At 38.3% G+C, this 23,080-nt stretch overlaps 1 protein-coding gene across 2 annotated transcripts in view; it reads left to right on the plus strand.

The window, feature by feature from the left end:
• Positions 1-23,080, plus strand: part of gng12b (guanine nucleotide binding protein (G protein), gamma 12b) — a 46,435-nt gene that overhangs the window by 11,110 nt on the left and 12,245 nt on the right. The gene's annotated exons all lie outside the window — the stretch shown is intronic.

A 23,080-nucleotide genomic window follows, 5' to 3' on the forward strand; every position in this document is an offset into this window, starting at 1 on the left:
TGTTGTGTGTTTTATTATTATTTTTTTTTTTAAATAAAGGCCTTGCTCACACTCTGCCTTTACTCCTAGTTCATTGCTTCGTATTTTAGAGTAAATACAGGAAATAAAAAAATGTGGAGTTAGACAACAGTTTGAGCAGCTAAACTGATTTGTTAAAGCTGATTTTAGCCAGAGTTCAGTTTTCCCTTTACTGTGTTGGTGTTTTCTGCTTGTTGCCTTGCAATATTGCACAACATTTTCTGTCCTTGTTTAAGGTTGTAATGAATTCTACATGTAATATTAGAAAGTAAGCTTGTGTTTGTAAATGAAAAGGAACCTGTAGTTAAAAAATGCAACCAGCTTCTCAACCTCTTCTCACAAATGTCAAATTAAAGTTGTTGGGGAAACATAGTTCACTGGTCTTTTAATGCAGTGGATTAATTAAATTTTGGATTAATTAATTAATGTTTTATAGGGTATTCTAATAAATATCAATCAAAGCTATGGTTTCATTTGAGATACTTGTAGGTCGTTTATTGTAGGTTTTAATTAACATTTAATAGCCAAAACTTAATGCAGCAGCTTTATGTTGTTGTCTTGGTGGGAACACCCATTCAGATTGTGTTGGAGCATTAAAGGCAAGAAGAAAATAGCTTTGTAGTCCTTAGTGATTCCTGAACAATTCTTACAAATCCGGTAGATTTTTATTTATTTTTTTATTACTTGGTCATGCACTCATTGTGTAACGCAACAAAAATCCAAAACATGTCGTTTTTCAAAAGTTTATTTTCTTCCGCAAAAAAAAAAATGCAGATTGTATCTGTCATAGTTTTAACGCACAAGACAGTCACCGCTTCAACGTGTTCAGCTAAACCACATTTCTGAGAACGAGTGAGCGAGATGCTGGTCATTGCAAGTAAAACACACCCAAGGCTATGAGCAAGAGTTGCATCATGATCCTTGCATCGAATCTGAGGTCTGCGTTTAAGAAGGCTTTTTTGATTATGATAGGGCCACCTGGTACCTCGGCTTGCTGCCTCTTCAAAATGAAACTTGACTCTGCTACTTTTCTTACAAGCAATAACTGAGAATGAGGTTGAAAAGAAACAGTCTATCAGGTATAACCGGTTCAAGCAGGGTAATTACTTTGATTATCAGGATTCAAACTGGATGTTTAGTAATATCATGACACAACACAGATACTGTAATAGAATACTGTGTAATAGTGAATGTGCTTACACTGATGAGATGCCAGACACTTGATATTGAATCTTGGTATTTGGTGGATTCAGTAAATAAAATCCAACACTTGCGTTGTTTTAAAGGTTATTAACAGGTAGTACAGGTTTATCTGGAAGTTTGATTGTATGATGAAATAGAACACTCAGTAATTAAGGGGTGCAGTATCTTTAGAAGGAATTCGCCTTTAAGCCTTTTTAAAAGCTGTTTCTTAAATAGACATAGGGGATTGAAACACCTATGTGCTACTATGCATTAAATGCCTTTTTGTTGAAACACAGTTACCTGGGACTTCAATGGTACTGTATGTTAATGTTTATTAAATTACCATGCGCAGGCACTACTTGTTTTGTGTCTATTGACTACGTGGATTTTAACTACATTTTCCAGCTTTGCAACTGAGCGAAAGTCAGCCTGTGTTTCAGTGCTGCCCTGCTTGTTTATCACACCATAAACCTTGGCAACCATATTGTTAACTGGCGAGCCTGCTCGCTTTGCAAGGCCATATCAAGCTGACTCATAAACCTATGGAAAATCAGTTTAGCTGAAAAATGGTCTTTCGTATCTGTGCAAGTGCAGTAATCTCCCTATTAATCCCAGAATTGTGTTAGGCTGTTTTGCTGGGCTGTGTTCCATTTTAGTGTTTCTGCTTTTCTGGTCAAATGAAATTAATGAAAGCTAAACTATTGAAAAATGTAGTAATTTTGCAGTCTGTACCTAGTAGTTGCTGCCAACTCTTACCTGCTTCACTATAAAAAGAGAGGTACAGTATAGAGGGGAAGTTGGGCAGCTGTTTTAGCCCAGCTTTGTGGGTGTAGTTGAGCAAACCAGTTTCCAACCAGAAGCTCCAGTCCTTGTAACAAACTTGGACAGGATGAAGGAATTTGCAGTGTGATGAACCTGAGTGACATTTGCTGGTAGTTTTTCCTGCTTTTTAAATTATGTGCACCATGGCTTCACGGCATTGAACACTCCGGAAATAAAGGTAAATGAAACTGTGCCATAGAGTACAATTCAATGGGGTTGGAGGAAACTACAAGCTACCAGGAAGAGTGCTTTAAGTGCCCTTAGAGGTTTGCTTTGGCTCTTTTACGTATTAGTCTCTTTTCCCTATTAATACTTGTTATGTATTTATTTGTTGTGTAAATATGTGTTATTCAAAGAACTGATTGCTAATAATGTATTCCTTTTTTAAAACATCTTGCATGTATTTCCCCTGGGTCTGTCTATCCATAGACAGTATTGCCTTTGGGGCCCCCTGCTGGGTGACCGTGGAAATACAGATGCTGTAGAAGCCCCCTTGTGGACAGTGCTGGTTAATGCTTTCTGCAGGTAGTGCTGAGCTCTGAGCTGTCCAGTTCTCTTGTCCTAGATTGTCCTTGCGTTGTATGTCTGGGAAACTCATTCCATGACTAAGAGGATGTACCCAGGTGCTTTCTCCCTTGCTGTTTGTAATTCAGTTCAGGAAACCTCATTTCTTGGGTGAGAAGCACGGTCAGTCTCCATTTTGATTGCATTGGATTGTCGGCTGATAAACGGACACTCTGCGTGCAAGTGAACTAATGTCAGTGTGGGACAAAAAGATCACAAGGTTGTAATGGATTAGAAAGTGAGATTTGTTTTAAATGAAGGTAGAATTTAATATAGTGTATTTAACACTATCTTACCTTTGGGGAACAGCCAAAGCTCAATGGATATTTCCCCTGAGAAATCCCATTTACAATTGCAGAACATCAGCCAGTGAAAGCCGTCTTTTGTCCCGTCACATCTATACTAACAACTTCTAGTTGTATGAACATGGTAAAGGCGATGCAAGCTGCAAGAAAGATCAGTGCAGATGTTGGATTGCAAGAATGGATGCTGAAACGGAAACTATCTGTCAGGTGGCTAATTGCAGGGTTGCCAAATCCAGGTTATTCAGTGGCGATGAAAGCTGTGGATTAAAGGAAAGTTCTTGTGTTTAAAATCCTGTAATAGGTGCAGACTGTTTCCTGCTTGATTTTTATATTCCTTGGTTTTATTAGGAATAAAGATACTATTAATTTTTTTTTCCATTGTAGGCTTAAAACCTTTTGTTAATGGAAGGCATACGGTATATATTCTTTTTTGTGAAGTCATCTGTATATGTTGTATTTTGCCGTTTGCTTGTGTGCCTGTCTTACAGCTTGTGTTTCTCCTTTCCAGGTCATTGTAATGCATTGAGGCAAATATGATATTTTTTTTTTTTTGTTTGTTTGTTGTTTTTTAAAAAGGGGTATTGACTTTTCCAGGTGTCCAAACAAAAAGAAAGGTTAGGGATTTATTAATTTATTTTAAATGATTAACATAACCATGCAAAATATCTGCATTGTTAAAACAGATCCAGCCGTTCTGCATTGCTGTTCTTTTCACTGTTTTCAATTAATCCAGCAAGACGTTAAGAAGCCTGACAAGCTTTAAAACAAACATCCGAACAAGAAAAGATGTAAATGGGCATGTTGCCTCAGTGAAGCTCCAGGTCCTAATAAATCATAGAGGCATGCGTTCGTAATGAGAGTGATGCATTCATCAGTTTACCATCTAATTGTATTATAAACCCTTTTGGAAGGCTTTCTGTTAATGTTGTTATTTCCAGTTTCCACTTGGCTCCTAGCTACACAAATCTAACTTTTGAAATATTACTATGTTTCAGGGATGGTCAATTCCTGTTTTTATTATTTCAAATTTTTTAAATTAATTCCCAAATCTCTTGGAATCAATTCCAGCATGCCAGTGATCAAAATGGCTGTGTTCTGTTAATGAGTTTCTCACAGTGGCAAGAAATTACCGTAAACTGAAGTCACTGTTGGTCAGTTCAATTGGCTTCAAATGAAAACAGTTAAACAATCAATTGTTCTGGCTCTAAAATAACAGTTCCAATTTCTTCGAAGGAATTGGAATGTGGAATTGATTTTAGAATGGAATTGAAAAACAGGACTCATAGGAAAAGATGATGCAGAGTATTCTTTTGTCCAATTGATCAGAATACTAAGGTTTTAGGGTGCCTGTCTGTTATTAAAGTACGTAGGCATGTCACACTTTTATTAAATGTGTAAAGAAAGAAACTTGCACAAGTGGAAGCACCTGTTACAGAGATCTATTAACAGATGTACTTTGTCTTGATGCTAATGGCTGTAATTTTGTAGTTTTAAAGTTGTATTGGGAGTGTGTTAACTTTACTGTCTACCATCTTTGAAATTGTATGTTTGGATATGCTTTGTGTGTTAGATCTGATGTTTTAGATGTATTGGATAAAGTGTAGCTGTACATCTCTTCTTTCTTTTTTTTTTTTTTTAAGGTAATGTACTGCCAAGTACTTTACAATACATTAACAGTTTTTAAAACAAGACTTTTGAGGTTAATGTTTGCTTGCATCGCCCTCTTGTGGAGAACCTGTTTAGCAATCCTTTAAATAGCTAAACATGCATTGTTATAGTGAGGGAGTGAGTCTACAGAGGAGAGGAACTTGTTCAACGCCAGATTGAGGTGAAGTGGCATCGCACAAGGGTCAGCCCCGCTGCTTAACTCTCGTCAAGAATGGCTTTTCTGGTTCTATTACAAATGTATGATCAATGCAAACTCCACGGTGCTGTGAACTACTGTTTCCTCCCAACCCTACTCCTTTACCTTTTAATGAAGAGGTTTCTGATGTTGGCTTCAGTGGGTCATTTCCTGCTGTTCCCATCCTGTCTGATTTTAGCCTGATTTTAATTCACTCCCTTGGGCTCAACAGCACAGCAGAGATGGGTGTTGAAAAGCATCATCTCTCACTGGCATTCCTGCAAGACAGCATGCACAAGGGAACCACAAGTTGCTTTAGATATTTTCTGTGAGGTAGTTAAAAGTAAGTGCATGGCACTAATACTCGGGTTCCCTGCTGCAACTGTGTTAATTGATACAGATTGATAAAGGGGAACGGCTTGGGGGGGGGGGGGGTACGACACACCTAAAGCAACAGAAAATTGGGTCTTTTAATGTAATTGTAGCTGGTGGAACCATGGATACTAATTGTTTGCAGGCACTAAAATAAAACACAGGTGTTGGAAAGATCACTCCTAAAACTGTAGATTGCTTTAGAAGCACTGGAAAGATGTTAAGTCCGTGGAATACAGCACACCAGTTGAATGAGCTTCTGTATATGTATGCCTAAGTTTTTACTATTAAATTAGTTCTGCTAAAGCAGTTTTTCTATGAAGTCATGTAGGGGTTGAATTCTTCAACCTGTCTCTGCAGGGATAACCAGCTGTGCTTTTAAGAGCATTTTATAGCACTGGATTGCATGATGCACCTATTCGTTAACCTGGGAGTACCCCTGAAAATAAGGGGTTGAAGTTCTCAGGAGGGATTTACTGTACAATGAAGTATTCAATGATTTAAGTACTGGTATTCAATTCGTATTGCTTATCTTGCAAATCGAGGCAATGTGGTCGAGTGGTTAAAGTCCAGGGCTTGTAACCAGAAGCTCACCGGTTCAAATCCCATCTCTGCCACTGACTGACTCGCTGTGTGACCCTGAGCAAGTCACTTAACCTCCTTGTGCTCCATCCTGCAGATGAGATGTTAAATCCTATTGTAAGTGACACTGCATATAATGCACAGTTCACATCCTACCTCTGTAAAGTGGTCCACTATGAAAAGCACTACATAAAATTGATATAAATTTTGGGTAAACTGCAACTTTCACTATTATATGATTAGATCTATTTTACTGTGGACGTTAGGACCCATTTCTGTACGAGTGAAGCTGACGCTTGTTAAATTGCTGGAACTTTTTTAAACTTTTTTTTTTTTTTTCCTGTGATTCATTAGCATACTCTGCGTGTGCTAGTTTAGCTGACAGTTTGAATGCAGTTAATCCACACTGGCTTCTGCTAATTCAGCACATGATCAGCAGGGTAATAAAATGAAGGCTTGCATTGTTAAATGCTGAAAGGACTGCATTTGTGTTTTTCAATCGGGTAGCTTCTTTAATTACCATGTCGGAGCAGCAGCTTTCCAGAACTGCTCATCTGTATCTCTGGCTGCATGATAATTACCATTGTGTTTGGCGTGTGCAGTAAACCACACACCGTACATTCTAGTGCTGCTTTTGGAAAGTTTCTTGGTCATTTTAAATGTTGCACAAATGCATGGTTTATCATGCATCATGATGGCAGTAACAGTGTGTTCCCTTGTTCAGAAATAGCACTGCCTGTTTGTTGTGCTGGCCTGTGTGTCTGACCTGTTTTTATATGATTTGGGGAAAGTACTGTTCAGGCCTCAGGATTCGATGCAAACCAATACAACTTATTCCACATTCCGGCTGGCCAGATACCCTATTCAAACTGCCTTAAATAATGCATGCTCAACAAATGTTGAAAACTTGATTGACACCCACAATCCTGTTCAACGGATGTAATGCATTATTTAGAGAAAGTGTCATTCAATTAAAAGGTTTGGTTGTGTGTTTTTTTTTTTTTTTTTTTTTTTTTTCATGCAAGTTTCTGCAAGCCACTAGATGGCGTTTTTGCTTTTCCAATTGTAAAAGATCACAGGATGAAACATCGGTGTAATTAAGGTGAAATGTCATTCAGGTGCAAGGGATATGTAATATATGCAAATGCCATCACGCTCTAGGTCTTTGGGTTATTGAATTACTGAGTTAGCTTTAGTTTAGAGGGTTATTCTCTAAAAAAAAAAAAAAAAAAAACACCACTCCATCAGGTCAGCACTAGTTGGTCTTTTAATCTGTGCCAGTAGTAGTAACAAGAAGTGAGGCGGAAATGTTAACTTTTTATTTATTTTTTTTTCAAAAAGTTAAACTGAATTATGTATACTACACTGATTTTTAGCTTTCATGTTGGTACCACAAAAATGACCCATTTCTGATGTAACGTTCACTGGTCGCCGACCAAATAAAAATTAGAAAAATATCAAAGATTTCCATCTTTTTTTTGGTAGAGGTAGAGTTTTGCTTGTGCACAAATGGAAATGGAAAGTGTTTTTTTATTTTTTATTATTTATTATTCTATATTCAATAGAAGACTTTGAAACTATTATCCAAGGGTAGTCTTTGTGTTTTTAAAGTCACTTTAGATTAAGGGCACACAAACAAAATAGAACTGCAATACTGTATACAGCAATACGTGGATGTCTTTTAAAACAAACCAAAAAAAAAAGTAAATGTCATTTTATTCCAGTTTAACCTGTTGTGTTTTATAATTAAATCTTTCTGTGCACAAGTGGGAGCTGTCTAGCAGCGAAGAACTGTCGTTTTTATGGTACTACTTTCAGAACAAAGACCCTGACGACCAAGCAGATGGCTGGTTTCATGATGTTGGCGGTAAATTACATGCATTTGAGTATCTATTGTCTGAGAGCCACTGTAATTGCTGTGGGAGCATGTGAGTAAGACTTCGCCACAGGTGTCACACAGTACTTCTCTCACCTGGCTGGCAGGTGTCCAGAACACGTTTTTGAGTGAAGCTGTATTGGAGTTAAGAAGGGTTTGTGTATAACTGTTATAAAGTTGGGGAAAGCTGGTAGAGATAAAGCATTAATGTGTAATGGTGATAGTGCAAGATGTCCTGTTACTGTTAATGGTCCTTAATAATGCCTTGTACTTGGTGAACAATTTTATGACTAGAGCAGAAGGTGTCCTAGTTTGCTTGGAGGATTATCTTTGTTTGAAGAACAAACCCATCCGATATTGTTAAATGAGTTTTTAAGGCTGTGCACATACTGTACAGTATGCATGAGAAATGAAATTGATTGCATTTTTAATATTGTACTCATTAGCTGGGAACATTCCTGTTGAACTCAAATGACCTGTTGTGGGTTACAGGTTGGTGTGTCCATCTTGGAGTCTCTACCTCTTGCATTGATGAATGGAGTTTCTGCTCAGCCTGCAATAGGTCACATTAGAAGTGTTGCTGCCAGGCCCTTGGTAGCGTTGTGGATGTTGGTCGATCTGTACTTTTACATAAGAACCAAGCATGTATATCTGGTTTCTGTGTCCAATCTGACTTCTGTAAGTCAATACCAGACTACAAAGGGATGACTAAGACCTGTATTTATTATTTATAGTGCTATCTGTGCCAAGTAAAATGACACAGCATTTTTCAAATCTTGGTTCAAATCTTATCTTTCTGATAGGTTTCAGTTTGTCTGTTTGGGAGGTAATGTTGGGCTCCATTCTAGGTCCCTTGCTGTTTTCATTATATATGCTACCTCTAGGTGACATTATCCGCAGACACAGAGTGAACTTCCATTGCTATGCTGATGATGCCCAGCTATATTTGTCCCTAAAGCCAGGAATTTCTTCTGCCTGGGTGTTATTTGCTACTTGCCTTGGATGCATCAAGCATTGGATGTCACGGAATTTTCTAATGTTGAATTCCGATAAAACAGAGGTTATGCTAGTGGGATCACAGAACCAACTAAAATGAATTGTGGTATCACATGAGCTCAACCCTTGCAGCCTCTCATCAAAACTTAACTAGAAATTAAGCATTTGGGGGTCATCTTTGATGCTGATCAATCATTTCCCACTTGTAAATGGGAAATTACTAAAATATCTTTTGCATGCCTTTTGTTTCATCTAGAATTGATTATTGTAATGCACTTTTTTTTTTCTGGTGTCCCAAAACATGTGGTATCCCGTTTGCAGCTTGTTCAGAATACTGCCACTAGAATTCTGACTAAAACCAGGAAAAGTGAACATATTACTCCTGTTTTAACCTCTTTACACTGGCTTTAAGATTTGGCTGTGCACTTACAAGGCCCTGAATGGATTAGCACCTAGTTATTTGCAGGAGTTTCTGACCCTGGATGCGGGGCTGGTGGTTATTCCTAGGGCCAACAAAAGGAGGTTGAGCAACATAGGGGGCAGGGTTTTTTCTTGTAGAGCTCCTAAATTATGGAATGCTCTGCCTTCGTTTGTCAGGGAAGCTGGGACCATTTTACAGTGTTCAAGTCAAGACTAAAAATGCACTTTTATAAAATGGCGCTCTTATCTTGGTGGGTTTAAATGTAACTTCAAAATTGCTGCTTTTGTATTATGTGCATACTCTTATTTCAACGGTCAGATTGTGGCAGTTGTATGTGTGACATGCTATACAAATGTATTGTGTTTTTTTCTGCTATGTACAGTGCTTTGCGATGCATTTGTACAAAAAGCACTACATAAATGCAATAAATAAATACATATTTTAGCCAAAGCTTTCTGTCTGTAGAGCTCTGAATCTGTTTCCAGTGTGTGTTTCAATTCCTGCTCTCCCAAGACAAAGGAAGTAACAGTCACACATGTTGCCATTAAGTGAAATTTTAAACTTGTTTTTCTTACAGATTGATATAGTTCTTTAAGTAGTTTACTGTTAGATTTATTATTTTTTAGCATATAGACAAAAGCCATGATTCCCCAACTTTTGCAAGCTTTTTTGTATTATGAAGAGCATGCTCTAGTCTGTTTGAATACAAGCAGCTCTCTGTTGTGAACTGCATTCCATCAAGCCCAGCTTTATTCTGGACTTCCTGTCGCTGCAGTCTTCATTAATAAGAGGGTCATGTACCATAGTGGACATGCCAGTTAAAGGAAGAGTTCTCGGTTCTGCTGCTGGCAACTGTCAAAAGAGCTTATCTTGATTATCGGGAGGGGTTTTATGCAGTATAAAGACCATTGTAAAATAAAAGGAACTGCTTGTGTACACATGCTGTTTTTTTTACATGCGGTTCAGTTCTGAGAATTGTGTTTAAACTGTAAGATTAAAATAAATGCAAATTATTCCTGATTTGACCCAGCACTGACCCTTTTGTCTCCTCCTTCTGCAAGATGAGGAAATAAATCCCCTTTTTTTTGCAGGTGGTTACTTACTAAAATCTATAAAAGCATACACTGAACACGCATGCACGGTCACATGTCTTGAAATGCAAATTGAGGCTTGAAATCCGCAGTGCACTGTATTTTAGCTAGCAGTCATTAGAATCCTGCACGCAGTATTTGTAAACCTGATCCCCTGTTCACGTTACTTATATAATACGCGATCGTCATGTTATGAAATCTTAATTTTGAAATGAAGGGAATGTGAATCCTATGGTTTCAACACATCTTGATCATGCATTATTGTGGGTGGATAGGTTACAATTTCCATTTTACCATATTCTACACTTAGATTTTCTTAGCTTTTAAAGAAGCTAGCTTGTTGAGCTTGTAATTTGGAGAGTGTACAGTGCGCTGTGATTTATCTTCTGTGTCTTTTTAAAGTATGGTTTGAAACAGAACTCCTTTTTGTAGTAAAAAAAAACAAAAAAAACAAACATGAAAGCCACTTTGGATGTCATCGCAGTTAAACTAACTGTTAAGGAAATGGCCAGTCTGAACCAAATTGCATTTCTTTCCTGTTCTGTTTGATCACTGACAAGGAGTTAGATGTATTGAGGAAGATTAATAAAGCAGGAACTCTGGCAGATAATGTCTTCAGTCGGTAATAAGAAGCCTGCCCCTCATATCCTTGCAGCTGTGGGCTTCCGGCGGACTGTATTGTTGTGCTGTGTATTGCCCTGGGAACAGCGTGCTCTCGCTACTGCACATGCTGTTATGTAATCCATTTTATATTCATGTCCTTGTACTGTATTTTGCCTGGTAAAATACAGACCAGAAAGTGTAACACATGCACAAGTGAAGTTAATGAGCATTTAGTTTTTAAATTAGTAATTGGTTGGTGGAACACTGTGCAACATGTTGTAGTTGCCTCTGATCAATGCATGACTTGACTTTTGGGGTGTGGTACCTATTCTGGCCAACATCTAAGACTCTGAACTAACAGTTTTATACAGCAGGTGTTTTTTTGTTATTAACCTCAATTTGGGTACTTGCTGAAGTTATCCTGTGTGGCCTATATTTTGTTCTGAAGTAGTTTAGTACATTGGATACAGATCATATTGCCACAAATTCATGTTTTTGTTTTGTGATGTCTCTATTTTAATCGTACAGATTTATGGGGGGTACAGTACATCCTGTATCATTTAAAAAGCTATGTCTTAATTCCAAGTTTTTGAAAAAACCTGCCTTAAAGGACAGACAGGCCTTTCCTTTAAATAACGGTTACTCTGAACATTTCCAAATTTTTAAAAAAACAAAAACCAAAAAACTAATATTGGAAGACTTCAACTGGATGATCTGACACTTGCATGAAAGTATTTGAGGGGTGGAGCCTAGGCAGTGGTTTAATGTGCAGAATGGTGTCTTAAGTTTAGTCTTAATTGCCAAATTTGTTTAAAAAAAAAAAAAAAAAAAAAAAAAAAGCTTAACGTGGGCTGAACATGTTTTAAATTCTTCATTTTCATGTGGGCTGCTGTTTAGCTCATTTTAGTCTATGCATGCTTGCCTTTTTGAAGCATGACAGCTTATGAAAATGCACAGAAACGTTTGGCATTTCTTGGTTTTTGGTTTTGTTTTCTAACACTTACCTACATCGAAGTTTTGTTTCGCAGTAAGAGGTGCTAAAGTACAAACTCCTGTAAGAAAGATAGGAATCTCTCTGTTGTTGCACGCCAAGTTTTAATGTTAAACTTCTGAGAGGATGCCATTCATTCCGCGGTATTCCCTCTATATTGCAATATCCATGCAGTTTTCCTGTCAGTTAAAGAATATTTAAATCCCCTTACTGTTTTGTAAAACAAAAAAAGGTTTACTTTTTGTATAGGTTTGAAGCTTTGTGTACAGAGAAATACACTTGGTAAAAACACATTTCTAAAGCTGCATTGACCTGTTCAGAATTGTACTTTAGATTAACAGGTGTTATACTTGTATGGTTTTGAAATATATATATATATATATATATATATATATATTTTTCCCGTATTAAATACTTGCCATACTACACTCTTTTTTGAAATGTTTTTGGGATGGTTAAGCAAGTTCAAACTTATTATGCACACTGATAGTATTGGGTAAAAATGCATGAACTTGGAATTGAGTGATATTTAGTTAATGTAGCGTCTTAATTTACATGGACTGTTAATCGTTAATAATGATTTAATTTGGCACAGATAATTGCTCATTGTACAGTCTCACGCTTGAATTGTGTGTGTAATACCTCAGCAGTTATTGTTTGTTCCCCTACAGAGGACATTATTTTGACATCTGGCATTAGAATGGGACAGCCACTCCCATTTTTCAGCATTCTACTCCCACCTCATTTCTCTCTTGGATAGCTTCCATCTACCCACCTCTGCATGGCAATCTCTGGCAGGCACATGAAGGTGTAACGCCTGCCTTCCTGTTTTAGGGATTATAATGTTTGAGCTTCCCCATCCAGCACTTCTGGGTGCTTATGTTTTGTTTGTGTACAGGGGGGGGTATTCTCAACGGCTGTCAGGGTTTGGCATCCTGTGTGTTTGCTGCTTATCAGACATTTGCATAAGGATGGCTTTCAGGATCCTGGCTGAACTGCCGTTGTCACAAAAAGAAATATTTGATCTGCATTTATTTTTATTTATTTATTTCTCACCTGAGATATCTGTTCATCAGAAAGCAGCCTGTTAGTTTTTTCCTAATAACGTGATGCATCTTGAAAGGGCAGGCCACTCTTTTTGTACACCGGTATATAAAAGCATTTTAAGCACTACTGATGCATCATTAAATATTTTTTACTTGTATTGAAAAAGGATCTCTTATCCTCAGAATCCTTGAACAAGGTGAAATTGAAGATATATTGTGTGTGTGTGTGTGTGTGTGTGTAATGTGTGTATATATATATATATATATATATATATATATATATATATATATATATATATATATATATATAATGTGTATATGTAGAAAAAGCCACTGTGCTCACACTACCTTATAAAAACTAATACAGATTTTGTATTAAGAACCTTTGCACATTAATATTCAGTTTCATTCATTCATATTTTTACTTTTGTTGTTTAAAAGATATTCTCACTTCCATATTTCATGAAATGTGGGATCACATCCTCTTTTTTTTTTTTTTTTAGTTTTGCAGTCTATTTACTAGTATGTATCTCATGTGAGAAACACCTGATCGAGGGACTGCACACACCATGAAATATTGAGCTGCTTATTTTTTTAATTTTTTTTTCCCAATATGAATACAGTTTGTAGAGCTGCATCCTAGAGGCTAGAAATTAATTGCATAATTCTGAGATTGGCATACACCTGCATCACTGAGAGCAGACAGATTAAAACCAGGGCAAGTATAATACTGCACTGGGGATGGGAATAATCCTCGGAGACCCACTCCCTGACAGACTGAGCTCATTGCCCGTTAATCCTGTTATAATAATATACTACCAGTGTTTGTATGTGTGGGAGGTACTTGAATATCGCTGGACCAGCACAATAGTTCAGTAACGATGGATTACGGTTACCTAGCAGGTGGTGAACACTGCCGTGCAAAGGATCTCATTACAGATTGTTTGTTTTGTTTGTATTAAAGGTACCAGCAATACCTTGTAGCACTATTTCTGTTTTCATTTCTAAAAGGTGGAAATGATTTGCACAACCCAAAATGAAATCTTGGACTGAGATACTGTGTTCTAGTACAGTATAGCCATTGAAGAACCTGGTATGGTTATGAAATATCACTATCCAGTATATTCTTCTTGGTAGATTGACTTTATATCATTTTCTGCCTCTCGCAGGTGTATCATTCAGTAGTACCACATGCAGTAGGATCAATGCTTCTTGCAGTGTGTTGCAGGAGCATGCTAATGGTTACCCTCTGGTGTATGTGATGTACATTTTACATGGGATGGGGGGGGGGGGGGACACTGAATTCAGCTTAAAGACTAAAAGTATCGTTTCCTGAGTGCAGGCTGAAGGCATGCTTGTGGAGAAAATAAAAGCTAGTCAGGGCGCCACTGTCACTGTAGTCCGTGCTCTGTGGATAAACAAGACTTGTGTCTCTAGTATTGGTATTCCATCATTTTTTTTAATTAATTTTTTTTGACAATTTACTTAATGCAAATGAGAAGTGCTTTTTTTTTTTTTTTCTGGTGGTTGTTTTGTCCCTATAGCAGCAGACTATTGATACAACTGGGTTAAAGTGGAAAAAAATACTATTTTTCCCCTTGAGGTACTGTGAAGGTCATTTGTTAAGGTGTTGCATAAAAACCCATTGTTGTACAACCCCCCCCCCCCCAGAGCGTTTGTTACATAAGTTGGCAAGAAAGCACCTTGTTATAATATCTTATGAGTCAGTCTAACACTGCATTTCAAAATTGGCACGGAATTACAAGAGATGTACTGCATTGGTAGTGCTAAACCAATAGTGTGTGACGCCAAAGCATATGTACATGGAGTTTTCTTCACCTTGAAATTGCGGTGTCATGCTACAGTAAGCAAAGTCATGGGAACATGTTCTCATTTCTAATGAAGTAATTGGACCTTTTATATTATTGCTGGTGCTGTGGAGAAACATGATATTGGGTTCTTCTGTAGAAACAGTGTCCCATCTGGTACCAAAGAATAATCACGCTCACTGCTTTTTTTATTAGGTTTCCTAAAGCAAGCGCCTGTTAATTTTACATGCAGGGTCTACTTCAGAATGTGTGAGTGCATCTAAAACTTGAAGTGAATTGACAAAATCTTAATTCTATGGTAAAGCGTGTTTGAAAATGTGTTATTTGAAATGCTGAGTACACAGAAATGTACAGTGCATATCAATGTGCACACATACAAATATGTACACATTTTTTGTCAGTTTTGTTTGGTTTTAAGAAAGCTAACTAAAAGTAGGCTTTTGTTTAATTTTTAGCTTTGTTTTTTGGATCGCTAGGTAACCTGTAATCACAGCTTTTAAAATGCATCTTGGGCAACCCTCATAGAAAAAAATGAAAATTAGTTTGTGTGTGTAAGGGAGTTGGAATAAAGAGCCTTGCTACATATTTAATTTCTTTCTTTTATATTGCAAGAATTAGTTTCAGATCTTTCTGTGGATGGAAAAGTCTACACTTTTCTCTCTAAGCATACAGTAGCGCAAGGCCTTCTGCAACTGCAAGATCGCCAGAATGTCGCTTCTAAGGAACTTCCTAATAACTTAACAGGAAAGTAAGACCAGCCCAACTGACTGCAAAAACCTATCTGATATTGGATACTCGGTTGAACTGAATATAAAAAGATAGAAGAAATGCATCTATAATGGCAGGAAGCAGCTGTACATTTTGACTTCCAGTGCTGTGATATTCTGCAGGTTGTGCATGAATTTCTGCTGGTCGTATATAATCTTTCCTTTTTTTAAAGACCAAACAAGCATGAACAATATGATCAATTGTAAACCATAAATATTGTTTTGTGGGTTGCTTAATATGCATTTAGTAAACTTTATAAAATAGTAGCATTGTTTGTCTCCCCCCCCCTTTTTTTTTTTTTGGTGTCTGTGGGTTTTTCAGGGCCAAAGCAGGATATGAGCTTTAACATGTTCAATCAACACTGCTTACGTAAATGTGACGTTATCTTATTATGTTTCTTGTTGACTCTGGATCAGGTTATCCCAGTTTAAGTCATCAATAAATGTACAGTCAGGCCAGCATTTCCCTGGACTGTATAAATGGGATCAATAAGTCATAAGATACAGTACAATATACAGTAGTGGCACTGAAATACAACAGTGTAAATTTAGACACTTCATTTCAAAGGAAAATCTTTATCCTGTGTTATTGGTTTAAATGGGATCAAACATGCAAATGTCATTTTAATGTATGAGCAGATGTCATGCGTATAGGTGCTTTACAGCAAACGTTTCCTTGGCATACTTCAGTGACTGCAAGCACAGTAATAGGCTGAAGCATTTGGATATCTGCTGGGGGGGGGGGGGGGGCATGCAATTGAAGCCAGCACCCGTGGGTTTGACAAGGAAAGACCCTCCAATAGTAAAATTTGTTGTGTCGTGTCCCCCCCCCCCCCCCCCCCCCCCCTCAAAGAATAGAGTGCACAAAGTCATGTTCACACAGCCCACATCATTGCTTTAAACCTACAGCGTTTCCCCTGACCCTATAAAGGTTTCAGGCTGGTAGCATTAATCTCTTTCTAGTGTTTGAAAATGACAGGACAAGTTGTAATTACAGGACAAGTTGTTATATTTTGTGGATTGGGTGCAAAGGGATGTGTAGAAAAATAAGATTGCAAATGAGTGTGTGCAATAGGATAAGTTGGATGGGGTTTTGCACAAGGTATGATGAGGTCAGAGGGTGTATCGGGGAACAGTAAGTGAGGGCTCAGAGGGTTCCTGCTTTGCTCTTCTAAACTGCTGCATATTCATGTAGAAATTCATCCTGTCACACTATTCTTTTCACTGCAAGGCATTGTGTGACATGGCAAGAATTTCCTGATAATGAGATCACTGTCATTACTGCAGCAGTTGCAGTAATCCCCTCCCAGTGAGCGGTGATTTATCTGACCAGAGTACAGCAGCAGTCGATGCCTGACTATCAGGTGATCCTGTCTTGCTCTTTCCAGTGTGGAGATAGGAGCTGGCTTTAACAATGCCATTGCCTTATATGGAAAAATCTGGGCTCTCCATAAATGAGTGACTTCATCTGATTAGTCATCCTACTAGCATACCACAGCATTTATTACAGGTTTAATGTGAGGCATTCTATTGTGCTAAACTTTTTTATACATGGACTACTGTATTTATGTTAATACAGTAGTTCCCATTCATTGCATCAAACACTTTTAAGATCATTAATGAAACTTAGTATTGATGTTCCTGTTGGCACTTGGAGTTTCTTGAGGGTGTCAATCTATCTGTATTTTTATATTCTGTAGTTGTGTGACCTACAGTAAGTTTACAGTAGCTCTTTCGTACAGTATTGTGTTGAAATAATTTTTTGAATATTAGTGCTCACGGTGCAAACTCTGAAGGTGGAAAGGACTAAAGTCATCATGTTTGACCATTGACTCTGGCATAGAAAACTGCCATAACACAATTCAGTTTTATGTGTATAGATAGATATAATCCTCTGCTATATTTAGGTAGCTAAATATCTAGCAGCCCTATGCTGTGCTTTTAAATTCCTGTAAAGTAAGGTTGGAGGTCAGAGGTGCAGGACCGGCTCCATCAGCAGGAGCCTTTGAAACTGTCTCCTGGTCTCGTCGGTAGAGATGAAATGGCCCTTTTAATTATCCCAGTTGGAGCTCTACTCAAAAGACCTACCTGCTGTGCTATTTACCTGTATGCACCTAAGAGAAGGTGACTTAGATGATAATTACTTTAAAGACAACTTCATCGAAGAATTCAAGTCAAGACTTTGATACCAGCCAGCACTGCACTACCTGAGCTTTGTTTAGCTGAGTTAGCGATTTGGCAGTGGATTTGTTTTTTTTCTTTTTTTTTTTTTTTTTTTTTTTTTTTTTTTTTTGCGCTTTTAATGTGCATGCAGTGAAACCTATAGAAATGACTTATTATATTTTAAATAGAGTAAAAAGGATTCTTGTGCACATGGTCTTCTATATGCGAGTAAAAATAAAACTTTAGGTGGAGAAAATGTCATAACTTGATAAGAGGCTAAACAAATGGGAATGGTTTAATTGGAGTGAACTTCCGTAATCATTAGTATCTCATCTCCACAAATAGCAAAAATGTACATAACCTGCTGCATATAAGCAATAACACATCTGTGGGGGGAAAAAAAAAAAAAAAGTGCCTTGATGGCTATGCTTGGTGAACGCTTCAGTTTGTGTTGCTCATCATTAACAGAAACCTCAATACATTAAATACCCAATTAATTGACACATGCACATTTTATTAAAACGGCAGCAGGTCAGGCACAAAGACAATTTCTTAGTTTAGGTAACCCTGAAATCCGCCCATGATCGTACAGTGCACACAACCTCCCATTGTGGTGAGTTGTGAGTTTGCTCTTGCAGAGGTGATCAGCCAGCTAACCTGTTCAACATTGTAAGAACCCCAGTGTGGGTGGATGGGTGTGTGTGTGTGCGTGCTAAACAGAACAGAGTCTGCACGAAATCTGTAAAATCAGACCTGGTTATCCAATTAGAAAAATGCAGTTCCACCCCCTTTTTGTAATGTTTGCAACAGTTTGTAATGCAATTGAATGATGACGAAAAAGTTAACTTGAACCGAAATGTAGCTAATTGTTTTGTAATGTACGGTTGGCTAAGAATTGGATACGTGTATGCAATATATACAAACTAAAGAGACTATTCCTTCATTCCATTCTGTCATAATTGCATAGATTCCCTCATCCTGTCCACTTGGCCAGTTGTCAAACCTTTTTCATTCTGGGAAAATGCAGAACTGTAGGACTTGTGCAAATACAAGTTTTTATTGATGCAAATATCCCTTCCCTGTTACTATATACTAACTAGTGCAGGCTTGGAAAATAAAATGAGTACATCATGTCTGTGCAATGCAAACCCTAGGATGTTGTATAAATGCTGTGATTCTTAGCAGGATATTAAACTGTGTGATATATGTAATGAAGGTTATGTTGTATCGGAGCAGAGCACTCCTAGAAACACGGAGGGCAAAAAATAAAAGAGAAAAGCCTTTGAGTGGTGTAAGAACTGAAGCTACTGCCATGGAAGGACCAACACATTTAGTGAAGTTGTACAGGGCCAGAGCTTGGTCTCTATGCCAAAAACAATAATAATATCTAGAAGTTGCAAGCAACTGTACGGCTTCCAAGGAGTTATTGTGAAACTGAAGCATTTTGATTGGTTGCCATTCACTCAGTTGTAGACACTACTCTGAATTTGTCAAGAGTTTTTGTTCAACGGTGTTCATTTAATGCACAATATACAGTACCAGTCAAAAGTTTGAGTACACCTGCTTGAAACCAGGTTTTTCATTATCTATGCTTTTAACTGAATAAACTTGTCTATAAACACTTAATATTTCATTATGATACATGTACTTATATAAGCTGATAATCATAAGTGAATTGCAATCAAAAATTTAATTTAAATGAAAATGTAAATCTTGTCAATTTCAATGAAATGGTCACCCAAGGCATGGGGATTTCAGTCTGAAGCCCAAGTCAGTTAAGTCTGAAATGTGTATAACATGGTGTTAGAACACTGGCCTAAGTATGAAAGTGTCTTTGTTAGATGTTCTCTGAGTTAACTAGCGTGTTACCTAATTAACCTTTTGTCACCAATTATTGTTAACAGGTGAGGGTCCATGATTACTATAAATATAGGTAGCATAGGCACAAGTTTGTCATTCCTGAATGCAAGGGAGCAGGAAATGGCAAAATATGCTCAGTTAAGCAAAGAAAGTCTGTAATTTCTTTAAGAAATTAAGGTCAATCTTTAAGACAAATCGCAAGAACTTTGCAAGTGTCTGTAACTGCTGTGACCAAGACCATCAAAGTCTGCGAAACCGGCGATTAACTGCTACTAGAAGTACAGATGTTTCAACGTCAACTGTTTAGAGGAGATTGCGTGAAGCTGGCCTAACTGGAAGAATTACTGTTAAGAAACCATTGTTAAGAATGCAGAATAAGAGGAAGAGACTTGCCTGGGCCAAAAAACACAGAAACTGGACGTTTGAGAAGTGGAAGTCAGTCTTATGGACCCATGAGTCAAAATTTGAAATATTTGGGTCCAACCGCTGAGTATTTGTAAGATGCAGAGGGTGAGTTCTGCATGTGTGGTTCCCACTGTCAAGCATGGAGGAGGCAGTGTCATGGTCTGGGGTTGCTTTGCTGTTGAGTTGGTGATCTTTACCAAGTCCATGTCAAGCTCAACCAGCATGGCTATCATAGCATACTTCAGAGGCATGCCATTCCATCACGATTATGGCTAGTTGGGCAGTCCTTCATTCATCAGCAAGATAATGACCTGAAACACACCTTAAAGTTGTGCAAGAAATATCGGGCGAAGAAGGAAAGTGAAGGACAACTCAATCTAATGACCTGGCCTGCCCAGTTTCCAGACCTCAATCCCATAGAACTTGTATGGGACAAACTGGACAGAAGTCAAAGCAAAGCTACCCACAAATGCCCTGCATCTCTGGGAATTGCTGCAGAAGAGCTGGGAAGACATGTCGGGTGATTTCCTGCTGAAACTTGTTAACTGAATGCCTCGTGTTTATGAGGCTGTTATTAAGGTAAAGGGTGGCTATTTTGAGGAATCCAAGATTTAGAGACAATTTTTTCAATTTTCTTGAACATTGCTTTGATACACCTTATGCTTTGTTTTGTATATTGTAACATGTGTTTTCATTTTCAAATATTTACAGAAACGTATGTGACGTAAAACATTGACAATTATGAAAAAAACCTAGTTTCCAACAAGTGTACTGAAACTTTTGACTTGTATGCAACAAGAGCAATGCTCAGTTTTGATTGGCCCATGGCAACCATGTTTTTTACTGTAGCAACTTAAGTTTTGCTTCGATCAGATTAGCGGTTTTTGGAGAAGACAATTAGGTTATCCAACATGGCCTCCAATACCATTGAACCAATCCTCATTTTGAGCACCGTGCATCTTGGACAATCCCTAACCACGTGTACCAAGTTTCAGAACTCTACAATAAGTGGTAAATGGTGTGTCGTAAAGTGTGTCGTAAAATCCAATATGGCTGCTAATCGATATGACCAATTGCGTTCATTTTAGCTGTGGACATTAGTTCCCAGTAGCTTCTACAACTCTGAAATTGCAAGAGTTTTCATGCAACAGTTTTAATTTTATGCAACTTTAAGGTCTTGTAGGCCTAATAACTTAGACACATGCAAAAAAAACTAAAAGTGACGCCTCTTCTACAGATTTTGGCGATGCATTGACATCATTAATCCTTTCTGCTTAGCCTCCTGTTGGCAAACATTAATTAGTGCAATTTAACAGGGAATTGGCACACAATTACACCATTACAGCCCTGCTTATTCTGTACGATACCTGGATTGCTTTCTACAGCTGCTTTTAGTGTTTTAGACAGATGGCTAGTACAAGATAACATTATAAGCCTCATAAATAAATGAATAACAAGTGATTTACTTCCCAAACGCCGGTATCTTTTAGCCTTGACTTTATACGACAGTATGACATTGACCTAGCAGCCACTCCTGGTAAAAGAAAAAGGAAGTAATTTGCTTGGAGAAACATTTATAATGTGCAGAGACTTTTCATCGTGGCAAGGTTGTGCCAGTCTGTTAATACTGCCGTTGGATGGAAAACACAAAGTGGCATTTTGTAATTAAGTATTTTGTGGGTTAGTTGGATAGCTTAGAAATTAGTTCAGTCTAGGCTGGTGTCTAGACAGCATAGCCCTGCTGTAATCTCCTCTCTCTCTCTCTGGATTACAGATAGCTGTATAATCTGGCTGCAGTTGCTTTGAGCTGCAGGATGTTTTCAGACTCTGGGGAGAGTTCAGCCTTTGGCATCACCTTGTTGCCTCTGGTCCGTACCGAGCCCTCGCAGTGCATTTTAAGAGGAGCCAGGGTTGCTTTTCCACTGCAGAGCCAAGCCATGCTACTGACATCGCAACGAAAATAGTTGTTATTAATTGTTAACTCAGTTTGCCAAAAGATGTGCAAACATGTGGTGTTCAAAAATTAATAATGCACACGTTTTTTTTTTTTTTTTTTTTTTTTTTTTTTTTTAATTCGACTTACTAAAGTTAAATTAGTTCTGTTGGATGTGGTACAGCAGTACAGTATTTTGTTTTGACTATTTTTTTATAAATAAGTTTAGAATTGTGTTATTTTTCACATTTTTTTTCTTTATATTAATATAATAAAGGTCAAGGATGAGAGATTTGGGAGTGTGGTGGGTTATGGGAGGAAGTGATGTAACCCGGAAGTGATGGAGCCAGGGAGCATGTAGTTGGGGTTGACTTATTTACAGCACACCCAGAAGTACAAAGTCCCGAGCAGTGGGTTTCCACACAATTGCAGTGAACAAAGAAAACTGCCTTTGTTACCAGCTATGGTAAGCAGAGGCTTGCAATGAAAACAAATAATACACACAGAACAGAAATACTGCCACGTGGTATCTCAGTAATCCACACAGCACAGCAGGTGGCTTGGGCTCCCTCTCCCAAGCAGGATAAGTAGTTCCTGGAGATGCCAAGGATCACATTGGGAAGCCCAGGCTCGGAGGCAGCCGGCCTGGGAATCCTCAGTCTGGGTATACAAGCACAACAAAAACAAACAAACTCGCAGAGCTCACGCAGCACGACCGTCGCAGTTCAGGATAGGGAGACCGAATGGCAGAACCCCACAGCCTAAATAGTGCCGAGCCCCACCCCTGCAATCAGTGCTGTGCATTACCACACCTCAGCCAATCGTCGAGCGCAGCGCAGCTGGTTGCAACAATGGGGCTCGACCATGAAGTCCTGCCCCAAGTTAAGATGGCCACTACCTGCCCCAGCCATGACTCTGCCTTTCTCCTCGGTCTTGGTCCTTCCTGCACAGCACTGCCAGTAGTCAGGAGGGCGAATTACAAGAGGAACCCTTTCACTTCTGTCACAATGCGTGTGTGAGTTAAGTATACTGTACCCGCGGTTTGTCTATTTGCTTCAGATCGTCAAAGTCGAGCATAAATTGTTGTAATTTCTGACTTACGACTGCAGATCTTCCTGAACACGTCTGTCTGCCAACAGAGAAACTAGAGCCTGCACTTCCTCAGCGTCTCCAGGCTGTATTTTTCTCTGATCACACTCCCAGCATGTTTCTTGTTTTTCTTTCTGGAGTGTACTGACTGATGCAGCGTAATGAAGAAAATCCATAACCCCGTCCCTGGCTCTGCTCGCAGCCGCATTCAGATGTCTTGAGGCCAGAGTTTCACGGTTTGGATCTCGCTCAGATTGACAAATAGCCAGTGGAGAACCACCCTACCGTACCGAGCCCTTACGGGTCGGATGTGCCAATG

Source organism: Polyodon spathula, chromosome 14 (assembly GCF_017654505.1).
Source record: "Polyodon spathula isolate WHYD16114869_AA chromosome 14, ASM1765450v1, whole genome shotgun sequence".
Lineage (NCBI taxonomy): Eukaryota > Metazoa > Chordata > Actinopteri > Acipenseriformes > Polyodontidae > Polyodon > Polyodon spathula.